At 35.3% G+C, this 20,591-nt stretch overlaps 1 protein-coding gene across 1 annotated transcript in view; it reads left to right on the top strand.

Annotated features, from left to right (window-relative positions):
- Positions 1-20,591, top strand: part of Col24a1 (collagen type XXIV alpha 1 chain) — a 286,389-nt gene that overhangs the window by 79,332 nt on the left and 186,466 nt on the right. The window lies entirely within an intron of this gene.

Here is a 20,591-nt window from a genome sequence, read left to right as displayed (position 1 = left end):
CATGTCAAATTTGTTTGCATAGCCCTGAAAATTCTGACTTTGCTTTCATACTTAATTGGGAGCAACTCTCTTTTCTGAGAGTCTACATTGACGTTAAGTTTCTAAGGTAAAATGTGGATCTTGTTTGTTTGTTGGAATCATGCCATGAGTGAAAATTGCACTACGGAAGATGATGCTTCTTAAGCTCACTCTGATTTCAGAAAAACACATAAAATATATGCATGTATGCACACATGTAAATAAACATACATGTCAATTCACAGTAGTAGCTGTAACAGTAAAGCTGAGAGCATAATTTCACTTCAGAATAAATGAATCTACTATTCCAATTGTGGAGTAGTGGAGCATTTTTAAGAGAGTATGAAACTAATACCTTCTTTCTGCATGCAGTCTGTAAGTTTATAAGTCTATAAGTCTGCTACTCCATACTAAATTACTGTTCTTAATTATTTTTAATTTAAGAATACATTCTGGCCAGGTGCTGATGGTTCACTCACTACTTAGAAGGCTGAGATCTGAGGATCACAGTTCAAAGGCAGCCCAGGCAAGGAAGTCTGTGAGACTCGTCTCCAATTAACCACCAAAAAGCAAAAAAAAAAAAAAAAGAAAAAAAAAGAAAGAAAAAAGAAAAAAAAAGGAGCTGTTGCTCAGGTAATAGAGTGATAGCATTAAGGAAAGAAGCACAGGGAGAGCACTCAGGCCCTGAGTTCAAGAGCCAGGACCTACACAACACACACACACACACACACACACACACACACACACACACACACACACACACACACACACACACACACACACACACCACATTCTGTATTCATATTACAACAATTAAAAGAAATTACTTTTCCGGATGGAGAATAGGAAATAAAACATAGCAGAATATTAATATAGTTGTGAGAAATTGTGTTGAGTAATACAATTTTCAGATTATTAATCAAAGTTTACCTCTTTGTGATAGCCTATCTTCTTTCATTTTTAATCATTTTTCTAACTTCATTATGTAATGAATTTTCTTCTAGAAAATATAGTATTTACCTGTCTTCTCATTCTGAGGACAGAACTTTTGTTATCTTCAGGTCTCAGTATGGCTGTGGGCATTCTAACAGCAGCTACTGGTGACAGACACCCTGGGAAGGCCTACCTTGCCCGCTTGCTGCCTCTGCAGTTTTGACTCATTCTATTCTGTTACGGGATGTCTGAGCCATGTTTACACTTCATGCTTGAGCTTTCAAGTTTTTTTTCCATTTCTTTTGAAATTTTATTGTTTGCTGCTTGCATCTAAAACACTACCTCAATGTCTTTGATTTCTACACACTGATAATTTTAAACATCCTGATTCCTAACCTTGTCGAACTATATCCATGTCTCCTCTTTACTTGTACTAAATTTTCCCATTGGTCCAAATTTGCAACCTGCTCATTATTCAAACTAACATCTAAAACTAAGTTATTTTAGAGTTAATGCCTTCTGAATCTAAATCAGGAATTTTGAGCAAATTAAACTCAAAGTTTATCCAATGGGATTATTTATAGCACCCTTCTCATGAAGTTGCTATATCATCTATATTAATGCATGTAAAACAATTGAGTGTCTGGATAATAGGAAGCACTCAATAAATATTAGCTGCCATCACAACCACCATTTCTATGGGCAGGAGCATGGAAGAAAAAAAAAGGCCTGGCCAACATAAATGGAGGAATGAAAGGAAAGTGATACAAATGGGAGAATGAAAGTGATACATAGTGAAGTTGGAAAAGTACACAGGACATTTATTACCTAGGCCTTTTCAGAAGATAATGAGGAGTTTGGATTGTAGCTGTGTAACAGAAGCCATCAGAGGCTTTAAGCAGTAGCTTGTGCTTCTCTGATTTGTACTCTTAGAAGGTTTCTTTGGCTATTGTGTGGTAATCAGAGAATGAGCAAAGCTGTGAGGTGGTTTATGATTGTTTTAGTTATCTATGAACAGCTTGATGATATCTTTCCACCTGGGCTTGGGAGTAGAGAAAGAACTGGTTTAGGCAAATGTAACTTAATTATTGACAATAAATAGCTATTGAACTGTGACTTTTCAGCCTGTATTGGGCATCACTATCTTCTGAAGAACCCAACACTAGACAAAAATTTAGATTGTACACGACTGATCCAAACAGTATTAAATCTTGGGAATGGGTACCCGTGTGTGATTCACAGCAACCATAAAGAACTGACACAATTAGTTTTTCTCTATTATGGCAGAAGGACCTTTGTCCAATAGAATGGAAGTGTTTTTAACCTGGTAAGATATAATGCTTCAGAAGTCAAAACATTATTGCATTATGTGTCTGGGAATTGATTATGTGGTTTAGTTACTTTGGAAACTCATTGTTACCACTTTCTGCAGTGTGACATGGCACAGAGATAGCGTTGTATAAATGTTTTCAATATCATGTGATTAAAGAAAGACATGGTTTGCTAGGAAACTCTTCAGTTGATGTGGTTTGTTCAGGATCTGAAACAGAAAGAGGAGACCTAGGTGGCTCTTACAGACCAGGGTGAATTTGAACCTGAAACAGAGTCCCAAGAAAATGTGGAGAAACCTGTGGGAGAAAAGACATTAACTGACAACATAGACTAAATGGGGGTGGAAGGGGGAGCTCATTGGAGTTTTCAGTGAACAATTATATATTTTGTTAATATTTTATATGCATTTCTATTCTATTTGAATGGTTGTCTGGTCATACACAAGTACCACATTGTTTTAATAAGAGAAGTTTTTTATGGCATGTTTTAATGTCTGGAAAGGCTGTTAAGTCCTTTTCATTTTTCTTTTTTTCAGTGTTTTCTTGGCAGAACTTAGTATTTGAGTTCTTATTTTTGAACCTCAACATCAATCTATCTAGCTTCATTGAAACATTGTCAGCATATTTTACTGGCTTCAACGTATAAATTAAATAAATGCTTCATTTTATTGCTGACTTATAATCTGTTCTCTAGTTATACCACAGTTTGTCATTCATCTAAAGGATACCATAGTTGTTTCCAAGTTTAGGAAATTATGAATAAAAACTGCAATAAACATCCCTGCACAGACTTTTATGTGAATGTAAGTTTCCAACTTCTTTAAGTAGAAACAAAGAAATACGGTTTCTGGATTGTAAGTATGTTTAGTTTTGGAAGAAACCACTAAACTGTCTTCTAAGAGATTATGTTACTTCACTTTTCAACAAAAATGAATGGATGAGTTCTTATTGTACTCCATTCTTACCCCAGCATTTTATGTTTTCTGTATTCTCAATTTTGGGCATTAAGTTGATGGGCAATGATATCCGATAATTTTCATTACTCACAATGACACAAAATGTGAAAGACATTTTCCTATGCATATGTTTTCTGCAATACCTGCTAGGCTGGAGTTTGTCTTATTATTCTCTTAATATTCTCTTAATACTTCTTTTGTAGACCATAAGTTTCATGAATTCTAACTAATCAATTATGCTTTACATGAATTTTGCTTTTAATGTTTCTCAAAAGTCATTGCCATATCCAAAACTATTGTAAGGTTTTTTAAATCCTGTGATCTTCTAAGATTTTTAGTTTTTCACTGGATATTTGAGTTATTTTTTGTGAAAGATTTAAGGTCTGTGTTTAGATTCAATTTTTTACTAAATGAAAATGTCCAGTTGTTCTAGCATTATTTTTTGAAAAACTGTTCCTCCCCTTTGATTGACTTTGTTCCTTTATTACAGATCAGTTGAGTACACCTATGTAGACTAATTTCTAGGCTCTCTGTTCCATTTTTCCTACTTGTCTATTATTTTTTAAAATTATCTTGGAGTAGTTATACAAAGGAGTTGCCATTAACAGAGTAGTGTATGAACACAACGCATCTTGACCATTGTCATTCATTTGTAGTTGTCTATTCTTTTGCCCACACCTATTGTCTTGATATCACAGCTTTATGGTAAGTCTTGAAGTCAGGAAGTGTAAATTCTCCCATTTTGTTTGCTGTCCTCAATATTTTAATGGCTGTTTGGGTTTTTTTCCCCTCCCCATATAAAGGTTTGAATCAGTTTGCTGATATACACAAATAATGGGAGTTTTTCATTGAGATTGCATTGAATCTGTAGAGCAAATTGGGAAGAACTGACAGCTTAACAGAATTAAATCTTCCTATTCAGAGACACAGAATATCTTTGTCTCATTTGGTTCCTCTCTTTGATTTCTTTCAACAAAATTATGTGAGTTTACTTATATACATCTTGTACTTACTAGGGCCTGCCTGCCATCCTTCCTTCCTTCCTTCCTTCCTTCCTTCCTTCCTTCCTTCCTTCCTTCCTTCCTTCCTTCCTTCCTTCCTTCCTTCCTCCCTCCCTCCCTCCCTCTCTCCCTCCCTCCCTTCTTCCCTGTGCCCCTGCTTTCCCTCCTTCTCTCCTCTCTCTTTTCCTTCTTCCTCCCCTCTTTGGTACTAATGTAAATAGTAATGATTTTTAATTTTAAATTTCACTTGCTATTGCCTGGCACATAAGAATGTGACTAGCCATGGATACATACAAACTTACTATAATTATATACTAGCTCCAAAACATTTTTGTCTTTTGTTTCCTAATTTTCTACATAGTCAGTTATGCCATCTGTGAACAGACAGTTCATTTCTTCTTTCTAAACTCTGCACATTTTCCTTTCATATTACATTACACAAGACTTACAATATGATGTTAAACAGAAATAAGTAAAAGAAACATCTTTACCTTGTTCCTGATCTAATCTAATTATTTCATTCTTTAACTTTTATTCATAAAACAATTAAAAGTTATGACCTTTTTTCTGATCATCACTTCAAATATTCTCATCTAAAGTATTTTTTATCATCATTTTTAGGTATTTTTGGCTTGCATTTTTCTTTTCACTAGTGAGTTGTATAAACAAGGACTTTTACATTTCCATGGGTTTTAATTTTGGTAATAATTTCTGGTTCATTTTATTGTGATCAAAACTGTAGTTCTGGGGCTGGGAAGGTGGCTTAGTGGTAGAGTGCTTGCATGCATGAGGCCCTGGGTTCGATTCCTCAGCACCACATAAACAAAAAGAAAAAAAAAGCCAGAAGTGGTGCTGTGGCTCAAGTAGTAGACTGCTAGCCTTGAGCTGAAGAGCTGAGGGACAGCGCCCAGGCCCAGAGTTCAGGCCCCAAGACCAGACCCCTCCCCCCCCCAAAATAACCAAAACTTTAGTTCTTTATATAGAACTAAGTGATAGTTTCTGTTTGTCCCATATGCATATTTTCTGATAGTGGGGTCTGAGCTCTAAAGTCAGGAAATGTAAATACCCCAAATAGATGTCTACCTCTATGAAGTGAGAATGGGCTTAGTAACAGCTTTGCCACCGAGTACCCTGTTGATCTCCTTGAAGAATGATGTACCACTGGGGAATGTGTCATCTCCACTGCTGATGATTTGGATTTTCAGCTATATCAACAGTAGTTATATCAGCCTTGATAAGTGATAGTTCACCTAGTAGGCCCATGCATACCCTGTTATTTGCTATATTTACTTCATGCTTGTGAGACTCATTCTAGTCTAAGGGTAGCCAGTGAAGAAAGCTGGCTCACATTAATTAGCCAAAGCATTCTGTATGCCTGATTTTTTTTTTTGGTGGGGGAGGGGGAATGGGTGTGTCACTACTGAGGCTTGAACTCAGGTTCTGGGCAATGTCCTTGAGCTTTTTTTTTCTTTCTCAAGGCTAGCTCTCTATCACATGAGCCACACCTCTGTGTCCAGCTTTTGGGTGGCTAATGGGAGGTAAATGTCTCACAGATTTTCCTGCCCTGACTGGCTTAGAATTGAGATCTTTATATCTCAGCCTTCTTAGTAGCTAGGATTATAGGCGTGAGCTACTGTCATCCTGCTCACTCAAAAAAAATTTTGTAAGTTTTCTGGTAGGGATTAATGTGTGATAAAAATTCTCCACACTTTTTCACCTCTTCCCATTTATATATTCCATAAGTTTATCTCATATAGATCCCTGTTTTCTTTCTTCTCTACCTTTCTTTCCCAGACCTTTGACCGGATGGCTATGCTATTCTTCTCCCAAATTTATGTATCCTCTCTTTTAATTCCTTTTCCACAATAAAAAAAGATGATTATCTGGCACACTGCTCACAGATATATCTATTAAATGGTATTTGCCTCTTTAGTGTAAGTATTTGCCTCTTTAGTGTAACTCAAGCTATGCTGATTACACCTGTTTTATAGTTGCTGTATGTTTTCAATTTACCAAGTTGACCCATTATACACCAAAGCCTTTCTTCTTCCTCTGGAAAGCTATCTAGAACCTATCTTCCCACTCTCACCCATAATGCCTTAGACAAAAGGAATTATAACTCTGATAGTTGACATTGGTTTTCTTCTCATGTAACTTGTACTCTCTGATGTATATTTGGGATCAATCATAATTATGGCATTTCGATCTTGTGATGTACAGTAGTCTGGGACCACTTCAATTTATGACTTAGCAGTGCCAACAGAAGTCATGATGTAATAAGAGGTTCTAGGTACTTGATGTCTCACAGCCAAGCATTATTCCTCTACCAGGATCTAGTAACACAAAAAATTGCTATTCCAAGATCATATTTTCTATAGAAGATATCATGGACTTACTCCAGAATCCTGGGGGTAGCAGCTGTTATTCTCATTAGAGCTTACCATAAACTATATGGCATCTTTTCATGTCCTGGCATCCAATACCATAGTGTCTACTGCACTGAATGCTTAAGTGATAGGGATGATGATAATATGAGCTGGTTCGAGTCCACTGAAAGCATTCAGCATAACATGGTATACAGTATAGATCAGTAGTCCTATGTATAGGATATTTTCCTCCCAGGGTGCAAAGTAACCTGTGAGACTTTTTGTGCTGGAGTGCATTAAGACTCTATACTTGCTTTTTCCTGAAAGGGGATATTACAGTACATTTGTGACCACTGGATTCCTAAAAACAACAGAGAGTAATCATTATATCATCCTTTCTAGGGTTTATTCTCACCAGCTGGAGTGTTATATGTCTTGCCACATTTTCCTTTGGACAAGCCATCTGTTGTTCAGCTTATGCAATCAGTGTGATGCTATATGTTTAGTTGATTGGGGTGATATTGTGTAGCATAACCTGAAGGTCCAGATCTCTTCTGACTATATTATTATGACAGAGGCAGGGAGAACATAGTGACTATTGTCTATCCCACATGAATGCAAACTGTTTCTTAGTTGTTTTCAATTATAAAGGAAAACTATATTTTCCAAATTATGACTACATATGCAGTACGGGAAGTTTTAGTAATCTGTTGTAGCAATAATACTTACATCTGACACAGCAGCTGCAATTTAGTCTGTGGTAGAGTTTTATCACGATATAGAATTTGCCTGGCTTCTTCAGAGGCCAGCTTGGTAAATTAAATAATGCTGTGATAGGAACCACCAACCATATATGTTTTGGATTTTACCCACATTCTATCCCCAGTCCCTCTTTCCTACACACACACACACACACACACACACACACACACACTATACCTGGAAATTATGGAGATATGGAGATATGGGTGACAGAGTAATTTTCAGAGCCTAAAGGTCTACTAAACTATGGGAATATTTCTGCCTTTGAGGCTACTGTGTAGGTAATTAGAACTCAAATCATTTCTTGAAATTTTAGGATCAATGCAGTCCTGAAATAATTATAAAATAGTCTAAAGCTGGGAGCTGGTGGCTCACCCCTGTAATCCTAGCTACTTAGGAGGCTGAGATCTGAGGATCACCATTCAAAGCCAGCCCAGAGAAGAAAGTCCAAGAGACTCTTATTTCCAATTAATCACCAGAAAACCAGAAGTGGTGCTGTGGCTCAAGTGGTTGAGTGCTAGCCTTGAGCTGAAGAGCTGAGCGGTGGCGCCTAGGCCCAGAGTTCAAGCTCCACAACTGACAAAAAAAAAAAAAGTTTTAAGGTATTTTTCCCCTGTAGCTGTTCTTGTCCATCTCAAATAACTATTGTATCATTTTCATTTTATGATTTTTTCCTCCTAATAACAACCCATTTAAGAAACAGTCTGATAAATACATTTCACTCTGAATAATAAATAACATTTAATTGCAAATTTCCCTTTCAAATACATTTATATATTAATGCTGAAAAAAATCCTTGAATGAATGCAAACGTCTATAGAGTTTTATAGTGTCACTGATAGAGCAGGAAAATATTTGTGGACAATTGAAAACTATGATGCTCCTCAAATTAAGTATAACTTATTAATTGATCATCTACTATACCAACAAAGCAGGATAGGACTGGCCAACATTTCTTATTGTGATGCCTCCTCAGAAATCACAGTTGGAGAAAGCAAAATATTCTCAAGTTTTGTCATGCATATTAAATAGTCACCACTAACATTGAAGAGATTGGTTCATCAGTAAATATCATCTAAGTAAAATTACTTACTCACTTCAAAGTTATTGTTTTCTGTTCTTAATTATTTACTTATTCTAAGGAAATTATAAGCTTCCCTAGTAATAAATAAACATATGTGTACATTTATGCCTTCATAGCTTTGTTAAGTATTCAAGGTATAACAAGGTAAAGCATCACTTGACTTAAAGTCATAAAATTTAGTTTGTACATACCAATCCTTTTCCTATTTTTAGTTGAAATATATGGAAAGTACTAGACAGGAAACATTTCAAGTTCTTTGAGCATAGTAGTATTACTTTGAACACTAATCACATGCAAACTTCTTATGGAAGCAGACCACCTTGCAATGTGGTAGCAGACTAGTTAGAATGTTTGTTGATCCAGCTGTTAATTCCCATGGGATGCAGAGACTGCCAAGTATTTCAATTCTGGATAATGTTCTCTTGGTAAGTGGGGCCAGTTGTTTATCACACAAGACCACTCATCACAAAAATTCAGGGGTGGCCAAGCAGTGGGACCTGTTTTTCCATCAGGGTGGTCTTCATTAGAGACAAAGGAAAATTTGGAAAGTCAAATCATATAAAGCAAAAGTATCTTTCTAAATATCATTTTAACACTTCAGTTAACTTAACTGGAATAAGCCATCTGGTAGCTAGCTGTATTCATTAATTAGAACTTAGGTTTAATAGATTCAATTCGGTTGACCCAATTGCTTTTTTATGACTTGTCTGTATTTGGCTGAGAAATTTTGTACCTCAAAAAATGATGCTGACAGAGTATTTGTGACTAAATCAATCAATAAAAATTTACTTATTGAATTCCTATTATTGACAAAACTACCCAATAAACACTGCAAAATATATTTAGAACTAAGATTCCTTTTCAGATGTCTTCTAGACAGTTCTTGCTGTTTGTAGATTGACCATTGTTTTTAAGTAATATCCAACTAATGTGACAAAACTTTCATTGTCTTACAATAAGGCCTTGATGATCAACAGAAGGCAAGCAGATAGTGTAAAGCTTTTTGTGAACTTAAAAACAACACAAAGCAATGAAGATCAAAAGTTTTAAAGGTTTATTTTATCCATAATTTGAAGAAATGTACAGTCAATTTAGGAAAAACAGTATATATGTATACACACATAAGATATTAGAAAATTCTCACATGAAGACACCATGTTATTATAGTTTAGTGTGACCAGAAAGGAATTAATTTGAGATGGAAGGATTAAAGGAGACAGAGGAAAAATGGTTCTGGAAGCTAGGTGCTGGAGGCTTTCATCTAGAATTCTAGCTACTCAGGAGGGGGAGATCTGAGGATCATTGTTTGAAGCCAGGTTGGGCAGGAAAATCTGTGAGATTCTTATCTCCAACTAATCACCAAAAAGCTAGAAGTAGAGTTGTAGCTCATTAGCCTTGAGCAAAAAACTTATGGCCAACCACTGGCCCTGAGTTCAGGATCCAAGACTGAAACATGTAAAACTGGCCAGCTGAAACAAGATTGTGTGTGTGTGTGTGTGTGTGTGTGTGTGTGTGTGTGTGTGTGTGTGTGTGTGTGTGTGTGTGTGTGTGTGTATTTATACAAAGTGTCAGGTAAGGCTGTAAAACCAAAGTGGTACCAAATTTCAGAAGACTGATTCTCAGCCATGTCATAGATTAATAAGCAGATGGTTTGGTCTCTAACTAAATTCCTGTGTTGTAAAACTAAAATTTCCCTTTCCCTTCTCAAATGACCTGACCAAGCTTCTATCAATTTTAATTAATTAATATTAAATCTATAATTTTAGTTTTTTTAATTCTATAATACATTTAATGTTTGCCTGTTGTAGTCACACAGTTCTACTTGCTAGAAATGAGAATCTTGGTAACTGTTGTAAGAAAAGGGATGGAGTCTTATGCCTACCTAGGAAAAATGTCACTGGTAGTTCTTACAGTGGGAGCAGATGTGAGCCTGCTCACCAGACTTCTGCGTCTTTCTGGCCAGGGGAGTTTTAGCAGTGAAGGAAACTGAATTTGAACCTATTTCACCTCATGAGTTCATCATACTATCTGTTCAAGAAAGCTCTGTCTATTGGTATCCCATCCTCATTACCAACACAGCCAGCAATCCAGATTTCATCTTATGTACAAAATCAACAAATTAACCAGATAATTTCAAAGATCTGGTAGAAGAATCTTGAACAGAAACGAAGGACAGGTTATTACTCTCAATAACACTTTGCAGAGTTACCTATGTTTTCTGCACTGACTCATTGAATCACAGTTCTTACAGGGGGAAAAGAGGGAATTGGATGCTGTGGAGCTGGCCATGGTTTACATTGCATAAGAGTAATCTTGAATTTAGGGAATCTGAACCATTACAATTGGCTGTCATAAAAAAACTTGTTTTCCATAGAGAAATGTTATTATTTTGGACAGTAAACATGTCTCTTTTTTACTGCAGAGTAAAGTGTAAATTCTATATTGGCTGTACCAAAGTCCCTGAAAGACAGACTGGAACAGTAGATAAGCTGTACTTCATTTACATGATGGGCAGAAATGCAAGGCGTAAAGAATTGTCTCCCAGTGACAGTTAAGTTAAAATTTGGTATAGAAATGGATAAGATACATTCATTTTTTTCTATGAGCTCACATTTTATTGTATAAAAACATGCTTTTTACTATAATATAGAGTAGCTGATGATAATAGTCACATTAAAGAAGTTTTATAGGAATATCAAGAAAGAGGTAGGCTGGGCACTGGTGGCTCATGCCTGGAATCCTACTCAGGAGGCTAAGATCTGAGGATCATTGTTCAAAGCCAACCCAGGCAGGAAAGACTGTAAGAAACTTATCTCCAGTTAACCACCAAAGAGCTGGAAGTGGAGCTGTAGCAAAAGAACTCAATGACAGTGCTCAGGCCCTGAGTTTAAGCCCCAGAATCTGCACACAAAAAGGAAGAAGGAGAAAGAAGAAGGAGAAGAAGGAAGAAGGAGGAGGAGGAAGAAGGAGGAGGAGGAGGAGGAGGAGGAGGAGGAGGAGGAGGAGGAAGAGGGAGCTTCATAGATCATGTTACCTTTGAATTAGTAACAGATTGATTGAAGGACCTGGGGTAAGGAGTTAGAAAAGACTTCCAAGTTCCATAATTTCTTGCAGAATAAGTTCATTAAGGATGTATCAAACAGAATAGATGTTACAGATATGCCAAGCAGATGGAACAGATTATAGTAGCACAGATATATGATGTAACTAAAGAACTGTACAAAGTTCATCTTGACTTTGTCAAATGTCTTTCCAATGAACATGACAGAAACTTAAATGGGATTGACTAATCTGGAAGTCCAAACAGTTCATGAACCAAGAATTTTGTCAATGCAGGAATTCAATCAATATATTCAAAATACTCTCCAGCTCCTCACCTTACATATCTATGTTGGCTGTATTTACAGGAATGCATTGTAAGAAAAATGGCCTTTGACAACTCTAGTCTCCTCAGTTAGCAAAATGCATTCTTTGTATCTCTAGCATAGCTTCTTAAGGGGATTTTAGACAGTGTGTGTTGAGTTACATGATCATTCTTAAGTCAGTTACTACAGACATGGGACTGGCATAAGGTCAGATTTTTGTGGTATTTGTCCACCTGTGGAAACTGGATGGGAATGCATATGACCTGAGAAATGGAGAAGACTATTTCCCACAGATATCTTGGTGCCCAATATCTACATAGATTCTTCTTCTCTCCTACATAATTTTTAACCTGGCTAAACCCACACAACTGAAAATGTACTCTCCTTTCTCCAAAGGAAGTTATGTATGAGAGTTTTGTATGGTTATGTATGGTAGTTATTGCTTACAGCTCCTAGGCTAGGTTTTCTGAGTGAGGAAGATATATCTATGTATGTATTGTAGAGAGAAAACAAGTTATTCCATTTAGAGAAATAACTCAAGATAACTTACAGGTCTCACACCCAGATTTGTATATTTAGGCAAAAGTAGGCTGTTGACATATGACAATTTCTCATAATAGTATAAATTTGCTTTGTTAACCATATAACTTCCCATGTTCTGCTACTAGCATACACAGAAAAGAAGAGAATCTTTGAGATAAAGAGTCTTCATAATATATAGTCTATCAATCTGGGATATTTTTGCCTTTTGTATACATTCAGTACCAAGAACAGTGCCAAACAGTAATTATGTGTTGAGCAAGTGAACTGCAAAGAAATGGAAAGACCTGGAAAAAATTATGTTAAATGGTTAAGTCAGGCCCAGAGGGAAAAACACAATGTTTTTCTCATGTGTGAAAGCTAGAGTTTGTTTCTAAACATGTAAGTAAATACATTGGGTGGCAAGTATATACAAATGTACTTACTGAAATAGGGCAGATTCAAGGGAAAACTCAAATAGTATAATTCCTTAAGAAGGAAAAGTCAAAATTCAACAAATAAACAGAGAAATGGGTGCTTGAAAGGGGTGGATCAAAGTGAGGCATGTAGCTGAATGAAGAGAAGGGAAGAAGAGTGCAGTCAATTCTATGCGAGCTGGGCGCTGGTGGCTCATGCCTGTCATCCTAGCTACTCAGGAGGCTGAGATCTGAGGATCACCATCTAAAGCCAGCCCTAGCAGGAAAATCCCTGAGACCCTTATCTCCAATTAACCACCAGGAAACTGGAAGTAGTGCTGTGGCTCAAGTGATAGAGCGTCAGCCTTGAGCTGAAGAACTCAGGGACAGTGCCCAGGCCCAGGGTTCAAGCCTGATGACTGACAAAAAAAAAAAAAAAAGAAGAATTCTATGTGTATCCTACAAAAATTAAGAAAAGTGAGGGAAGAGGTTGGTAAAGAGGAATGGGTGAAAATATTCAGAGAGATAACAGTGATCAAGAAGTATTGTGTTCTCTGTTTTGTGGAGTGGCAATACCTTGGTACAACTACTTTAAAGATAAAAAATACAGAAAATTTTTAAACTAAATTAAAAAAAAATTCTAAATGAGTCATATGAGTGCTTCCATAGTACTTTAAAAATATACTCATCCAAACACTACTAAACAATGTTCCTGCTACTATCTCCAAAACAATTCTCAAGTCAAGCTTCACTGATGTTTATCTTGGAATAAATTTATTGAATAATTTCTATTTTTTTAACTAAAGCTCTTCCATCATTACAAACTGTCACCTATCAAAACAGAATGACTTTCTAAAACATCCAATGACAAATATCTCTTTTCAGTTTTATTAAATTATAATCGACAAATAAGCTGTAAATATTTCAATTACACAACTTAATAATTTTGACATAATTATAATTATGGAAGCCATTGCAAAATTGAGATTATGAACAGAGATACAAACTCCAAATTTCTTCATCCACCTTCCTATTCCAGTTATTTTTTGTCCTAGCCTACTTCCTCCCCAGGATAGTGACATAGCAGATCTACTTTTTGTCATTGATCATTAAAAGCTCAATATCAGATAATTGTTAGAATAATTTGTTTTAAAAAGTATAAGTTTAAATGGCTGAATGTGTACCTACCTATTAAATGCAAGGCCTTGAGTTCAAATTCTGACATAAATAAATATATAATTATGGAAATAAATCTAAGCTTAAGATAGTTTTGTGTGACTTTTAGGAGAATAGGGACTTCTCAACCGACTTTGTATGCGCATTTAAGAGTGATTTACAAAATACCATGGAGACTATTTAAATGAATTCTTACTTGAAACAGGGAGAACATTGTTTCATAAAAAATTTTCTTACCAGGCACCAGTGGCTCACACCTATAATCCTAGCTACTCAGGATGCTGAAATTTGAAGATCTTAGCTAGCTCGGCTGAATCTCATCTCCAGTTAATCACAGAAAAGGCCGTGGCTCAAGTGGTAGAGTGCTACCCTTGAACAAAAGGAACTCAGGGACTGGAGAAAAAATAATCTGGTTTTTATTTTCAGGATTTTCTCTGCACAATTTTTAGGATGCTCTACATGTGGAATTCAGCTGTGCTGTATTTTCTACATATATATATGAACTTACCAAAGGGAATATGTATGAATAGGAATGATCAGTTGTAAAAATTTCAACAATATCCTAATGAAAACAATCTGTGTTTGATGGCTTTTTAGATCTACACAGCAAATGAGTGAAAGAGAGCCAGATACCCTAGATGGAGTCTTTATTTTGCATTTATTTTTCCAGAAGCTCATATTTTTCTGTCTGTGGTTTTCTCTGAAGACAGAACAGCTCCTTCATTTGCAATTGCATGCTTCCCCCATGCTTAAGTTTGCGTTCTATAGTTTACTGGGAAAGTGAATTTATTACTTTCGCCTGCTTAAATATTTTTGTTGGCATCCACTTTTGGATGGCTTATTCTCACTAAGTAAAAGGTCATTTTAGTCTCATTAAAATTATTTTCCTATGTGGACTCACCATATTATTGACATGACATGTATTTCTACAGATGCTGGAGAACAAAATCTTGTGACTATTCTACATCCCTATCTCAAGCCAAAGTCTTCTCTTACAAGAGACTCTCTCCCTCCAAATGCATTCCCGCCTGTTAGATTATGTAAAATTTCAATCCTATCTATAAAGTTCTGTGAACATTTTAATTTTGCTTTCTTCAGATAGTTGACCACTTGTGAAACTCTATAATTCATTACAAATTATTCAAGTGGAATTCATTTTTAATTTGGCCATCAAGTCTTCTCATCAAATGTTTCCTTATGTGTCCAACACCAGACTAAACTCTTTCTAACTTTACCTTTGAGAAATTCATACTTTATACATTGCTGTTGTTAAATGCTTTCCCAAGGATAATGCTCATGTTTGCTTTATTTAGAATTATAAATACTCAGAAGATCAATTTAGGACAAACCATGCTGGTATTTTATGCTCTTAAAGCACAATAGCAATGAGAATTGTAAATTTTCCACATGAGTTAAATGGCTTAAATATTATACTTAACAGAAGATCTTAAAAAATGCCTTATAAATTATCAGAAGAGTTTACAGTTTCCAAAACATATTTGGAGAACCAGAGTCTCACTGATTCAAAATTCATAATCAGAGTCTTGCTGATTTTTCAAAATTAGTCTCATTGATTTTTACCTGAAGACTAGTTCAATGAATAAATTACCTCTTTTCTCTGAAAACATTCAGATCATTATAAACTGTGGCTGGCAACAAGCAAAAACTTAGTTAAGTATCTAATACCAATTCCTTTTGTGACAGGTTGGGGCATATATTTGACATGTAATTTGTTACATTTTGTTTAATGTTTTACTTACACATACTCCTAGGAGACCATTATCAAGTCAATGTAATGCACCTGTCAAATCCAACAATTTCAGCTGTCACTTTTTGTAATGTATACCTTTTGTTCAGTCTGCTCCTTTTCTTCTTTGGCTACCTTTGATGAATCATAGTCATTATGGGTTAATTTTTATTTCCTAAAGTCTTCCTATAAATAAATTCAAAGAGTATGAAATAGTATGTAGTCTTTCTTTGTCTGGCTTCTTTTAGCACAAGACACTTCAGATTCATTCAGGTTCTTCTATTTTATAGAAATATATTTATTGGTTAACCCATTTTACTTACTTGTTGATTGTTCGTTTATCATTTTTACCTGGAAGAATTAAATATTTAATAGAAACAGAAACTTTATTACTTCTATTGAAAAATTACTGTTCAATGTGTGCCATAAAGAATATATTTACTCTTTGCCAAGAAACTAGCTTTTCAGCTTTTGCTACTGCCAAATAAGAAAAGCAGCATTTTACTTTTATGATTTCCTGAGAAACGAATGAAAACTGCTAGTGCTTTTGGTTCCCAAGTTTTACTGTAAAATATGCATGTGAATTGGTTTTCAGCCTTTAGTTGGTTAGAGAATAATAAAAGTTTGTTTTTCCTGGAGAGAATACTGAATCATTCTATTGCGGCTAACAGATGTGAAGGTTCTGAAAATAGAAGAAACTTTTGCACTTTTTATTTTTAAAGCTACTTTATGTTCTACTTCTTAGTAAAAATTGGTGACCATTCAACTTCTATTAAGAAGACACCAGAAGTCAGACAGTTCTTATTTTTCCTTACTAAGATATCATATTTTCCATTGTGATATGATGACTTAACTAAAACAGGGAAGCTCATTTGGGAGAAAATAGTTTGACTTTTCAGTGTCTACGTTAACTTGAATTTAAAGAAATTCACTGGAACATCTTTATCAGAGTTTTATTTTACTTTTCTTCTTGTATTTTTTATGCTAACATTTTAAAAAATGAAATGCATAGACTCAAATTCTACATCTTACATCTTTCAATCAGTGTACTTTCTGAAATTTTCTGTTTAGCAAAGATGCCTTTATCTAGTAGTTTAATATACAGTCTGAGAGGAAATTTGAGCAGAAAAAAAATCCTTTATGAGCATGTATGTTATTATTAAAATTCAGTTTATCCAGTTATATCTGAACATATATAACTTAAAAGATAAGGCCTCTGCTTGGAAATAACCCATGTATGAATTTAAAATAATGAAAAAGTTCTTTGGCCAAGTTTCTAAGCTATGTGGGAAGGAAATACAGACTTTTTTTATTATTAACAACTATACTATGTGTTTCTGATCTTTTCAATATTGTTTTAATTTAAAAATATTCAGCTTACTTGACTATCATTGGAGATTTTATTTGTTGACGCCTTTTGTCCTATGCTCTTTGTCTTTGGTACTTGAGGTCATTTTAATATTTCTTTATTGGTGTTTTAATTGTTTTAAAGAAACAACAGAGGTGCACATATAGTAAAGACTTTGTGTTTAATTCGAATAACCTCACTAAATTTTTCTTGTTCTTTTGTTGTAAAATAAGACACAAACACAGAAACTGTATAAAACAGCTGTATATCACATATATCCTTGATACGACCATCAGGGTCAAGAATCGGCCTTCCAGCTGTTCTTCTCTTTCCCTTTTTACCTTTTACAATTTAATTGTTGAAGCTGCCAGTCATTTCACTAAAGGATTTTCCACAGGCTGGGCTTTGTTGATTATAGTCTCATGGTATAGAACTCCACATTCTTGGATCTTACATTATTCTTGAAAAATTGCAGTTACATTACACAGTCCTGACCATATCTATGTTTGTTTCTGAAGAATATCGTTGATATTGTGTGATATTGGTGTGATATTGTGATAGTGGGTGAAATATATCTTCTATCTATTATTTGCATAAAAAAGGAACAGCATAGAAAGTAAAAATAAATGATTGTTCATTTGTATCACTTTTCTAGCTGATGAGTTGGTTCAATTTATCTTCTAATCATGGACAATTTTCAATATTGTTGCATGTGAACATAAAATTTAAATATATTTGATGTAATTCAATCGAACAAAATTATTTTCCTGAGTGAGTAAAGTTCATACTGTCCTGTACCTAGCCAGTAGGCTTTTCAAGCATCTTCTAAGTGCCTTCAACATGACTTTCATTTTGATACCTATGATATCTTTCTTGGTTCTAATATATCTTTTTTGCTTTCTGGTATAACAAGGTGTTCTCATCTGAAAGATGGACAAGTTCTGGATTTTCCCATGAGGATGCTTCATCACCAATGTTTTCTGAATTGGCTGTAAACTAGTACTGAGAGATCACATGTAGCTACAGGACACGATGTCCTCTTTTTCAAAAGAAACAAGTCAATCATTCAACAACAACAAAAAGCCATTTTATTCCAGTAACTACTGTGTGCCAGATGTTTTCCCAGTTGCCTGGGAATGTGGTAGTGAATAGCACATAAAGCACACTCAAGGACTTTACAACCTGATGAACAAAATGAAGTAAGCCAAGTCACCAGGTTAAGCAATGGGATAGCAGGCTGAAAGGAAAATTCTTAAGGAAAAGAACAGGGAAAAGAGTGAAAAAAGAAATATTTAAAGATAATGTATAACTCTTTGGTGTGGAAAGTGGTGGGCCAGGGTAATATCCATGCAGATAGTGAGTGAAGTGAGGGAAGACATGATAGGGAACACCGTGAGTTTAGTGCTGGACAATTAGGAGTGTTATGGAGGAACTGAGAAGAGTTATACTTTTCCCCTAGTCACATATTTGTTCATATGTATATCATTTAAGAATAGATTTCATGACCTCAATCTGGATCATTTCACTTAACATGATTGCTAAAAGACCACACTACTCTGTGGTGTGTTCAAGAGAAAGAGAATTGCATTACCAGGAAAGAAAAAAAAATATTGTTTTTAATGTCCATGTATGCAGCCTGATTCCTTCTGATTAATAAAGCAATCAATAAGTCTAAATTGGACAAATCCATATTAAGCTACTCTAGAACTTCTAGATATCTGATTCTGTATATACCATTGCTTTTTCTTTGGTCAGAACTATCCCCAGCTTATATTTTTCTCCACAGAATCCAAATGTTAAATCTCAAATTTAGTCTATTGGAGTACATTCATTCTAATCCAGACTGACACTTCCTTGTTTTTCTTCACATAATTATCCCAAATCAACTTTATGTTATGATTTATTGTCATTTTATTCCCTTATCATTTATCTCTACATTAAACTGCCTTTTCTTTAAAAAAAACACCTTAATTTTATTGTTATTATTAAGGCATTATACAGAGTGTTTACCACTTCTTAAGTTAGGTAATGAGTACATTTCTTTTTGTGGGGCAATATCACTCCCTTTGCTCTCCTCGTTTTCCCCTCCCATCCCTGCCCACAAATTATATAGGTCATTTTCTACGTGGTGTATACTGAATATCTTGATTACATTTGTTCATCCTTCCTTCCTCCCTTTTTGTACCTCAATTTGATGCTCCCAAAAGAAACTCGAAACAAAAACAACCACCACCACCACCAACAACAACAATAACAATAAAAAACTCATGGGTCCATTTCTTGGAATTTGTTTTGATAAATAGTATTTTAAATGTTCAGAGAAGTTACACCTTTGAGTTTCTCCCTGAGAGTATCCACCTTTAATTTGACTGTTTGTGTGAATGCCTACAGTCCTGAACAGGTTGTCATGTTTAGTTATATTTTAGGTCTAGCTTCTACATATAAGAGAAAACATGCACTGCTTGTTTCTCTAAGCTGGTTTACTTCACTTAGTATGAATTGTTCTAGGTCCATTCTTTGCCAAATGACATACTCTCATTCTTTCTAATGGATGAGTAAAATTCCATTGTGTGTATATACCACATTTTATTAATCCACTCATCTGTTGTAGGGCATCTGGGCTGTTTCCATAGCTTGGCTATTGTGAATAGTGTAGCAATGAACATGGATGTGCAAGTGTCTTTACTATATTCTGACTTACGATATTCTGGGGCCCAAGACTAGTATCACTGGGTCATAGGGGAGTTCTAGGTTTAGTTTTTTGAGGAAAATCTCCTTCAAAACTGCCTTCCAGAGTGCTTGTATTAGTTTACATTCTCACTAAAAGTGCAATAGGGTCCTTTTTTCCCCACATGCCTGCCAACATTTGTTATTGTTCAAATTTTTTATGTTGGCCAATCTAACTGGCCTGAATGGGACAGGATCTCAAAGTTGTTTTAATTTGTATTTCCTTTATAACAAGAGATGGTGAGGATTTCCTCATGTGATTATTTGCCATTCTTCTCCCGAAAAGTCTCTCTTAAGCTCCTTTGCCCATTTATTGATTTGTTTATTAGTTTTAGAGGGTATTAAGTTTTGAGCTTCTTGTATATTTTAGCTATTAGAACTTCATTGAATATATTGCTGACATGGATCTTCTCCCAATCTGTTGAATGTCTTTCTAACTTAATAAGTAGGTCTTTTGCTGTACAGAGGCATTATTTTGCTGTAATCCCATTTGTCATGTCTCTCTCCTATTTGCTGTGGCTCTGGACTCTTTTCCAAAAGTTTCTGCCTATACCTATAATGATCTAATCTTGCACTATGAACTACCTGTTCTTGTTGACAATCATGCTTTGCCAGTAGCCTGTGCTTTTAGAAATGCTGACTTGTGGCCTGGAATGGATAGCTTATACCTATGATGGAGGCTGAGATCTGAGGTGGTTCAGAGGCATCCCCAGAAAGGTGCTAGAAGTGATAGTGTGGCTCAGTGGGTTAGAGTACCAGACATAAGTGAAAAACTCTAGCAAAAGCACAACTAAGCCCCAAGTTCCAGCCCTATACTGATAGATACACAGGGAAAAAAAGAA

The sequence above is a fragment of the Dipodomys merriami genome, unplaced genomic scaffold (assembly GCF_024711535.1).
Source record: "Dipodomys merriami isolate MVZ:Mamm:240054 unplaced genomic scaffold, mDipMer1.0.p SCAF_7, whole genome shotgun sequence".
Classification (NCBI taxonomy): Eukaryota; Metazoa; Chordata; class Mammalia; order Rodentia; family Heteromyidae; genus Dipodomys; species Dipodomys merriami.
The sequence above is the reverse complement of the archived record's forward strand: the minus strand, read 5'-3'. Positions and strand labels throughout refer to the sequence as shown.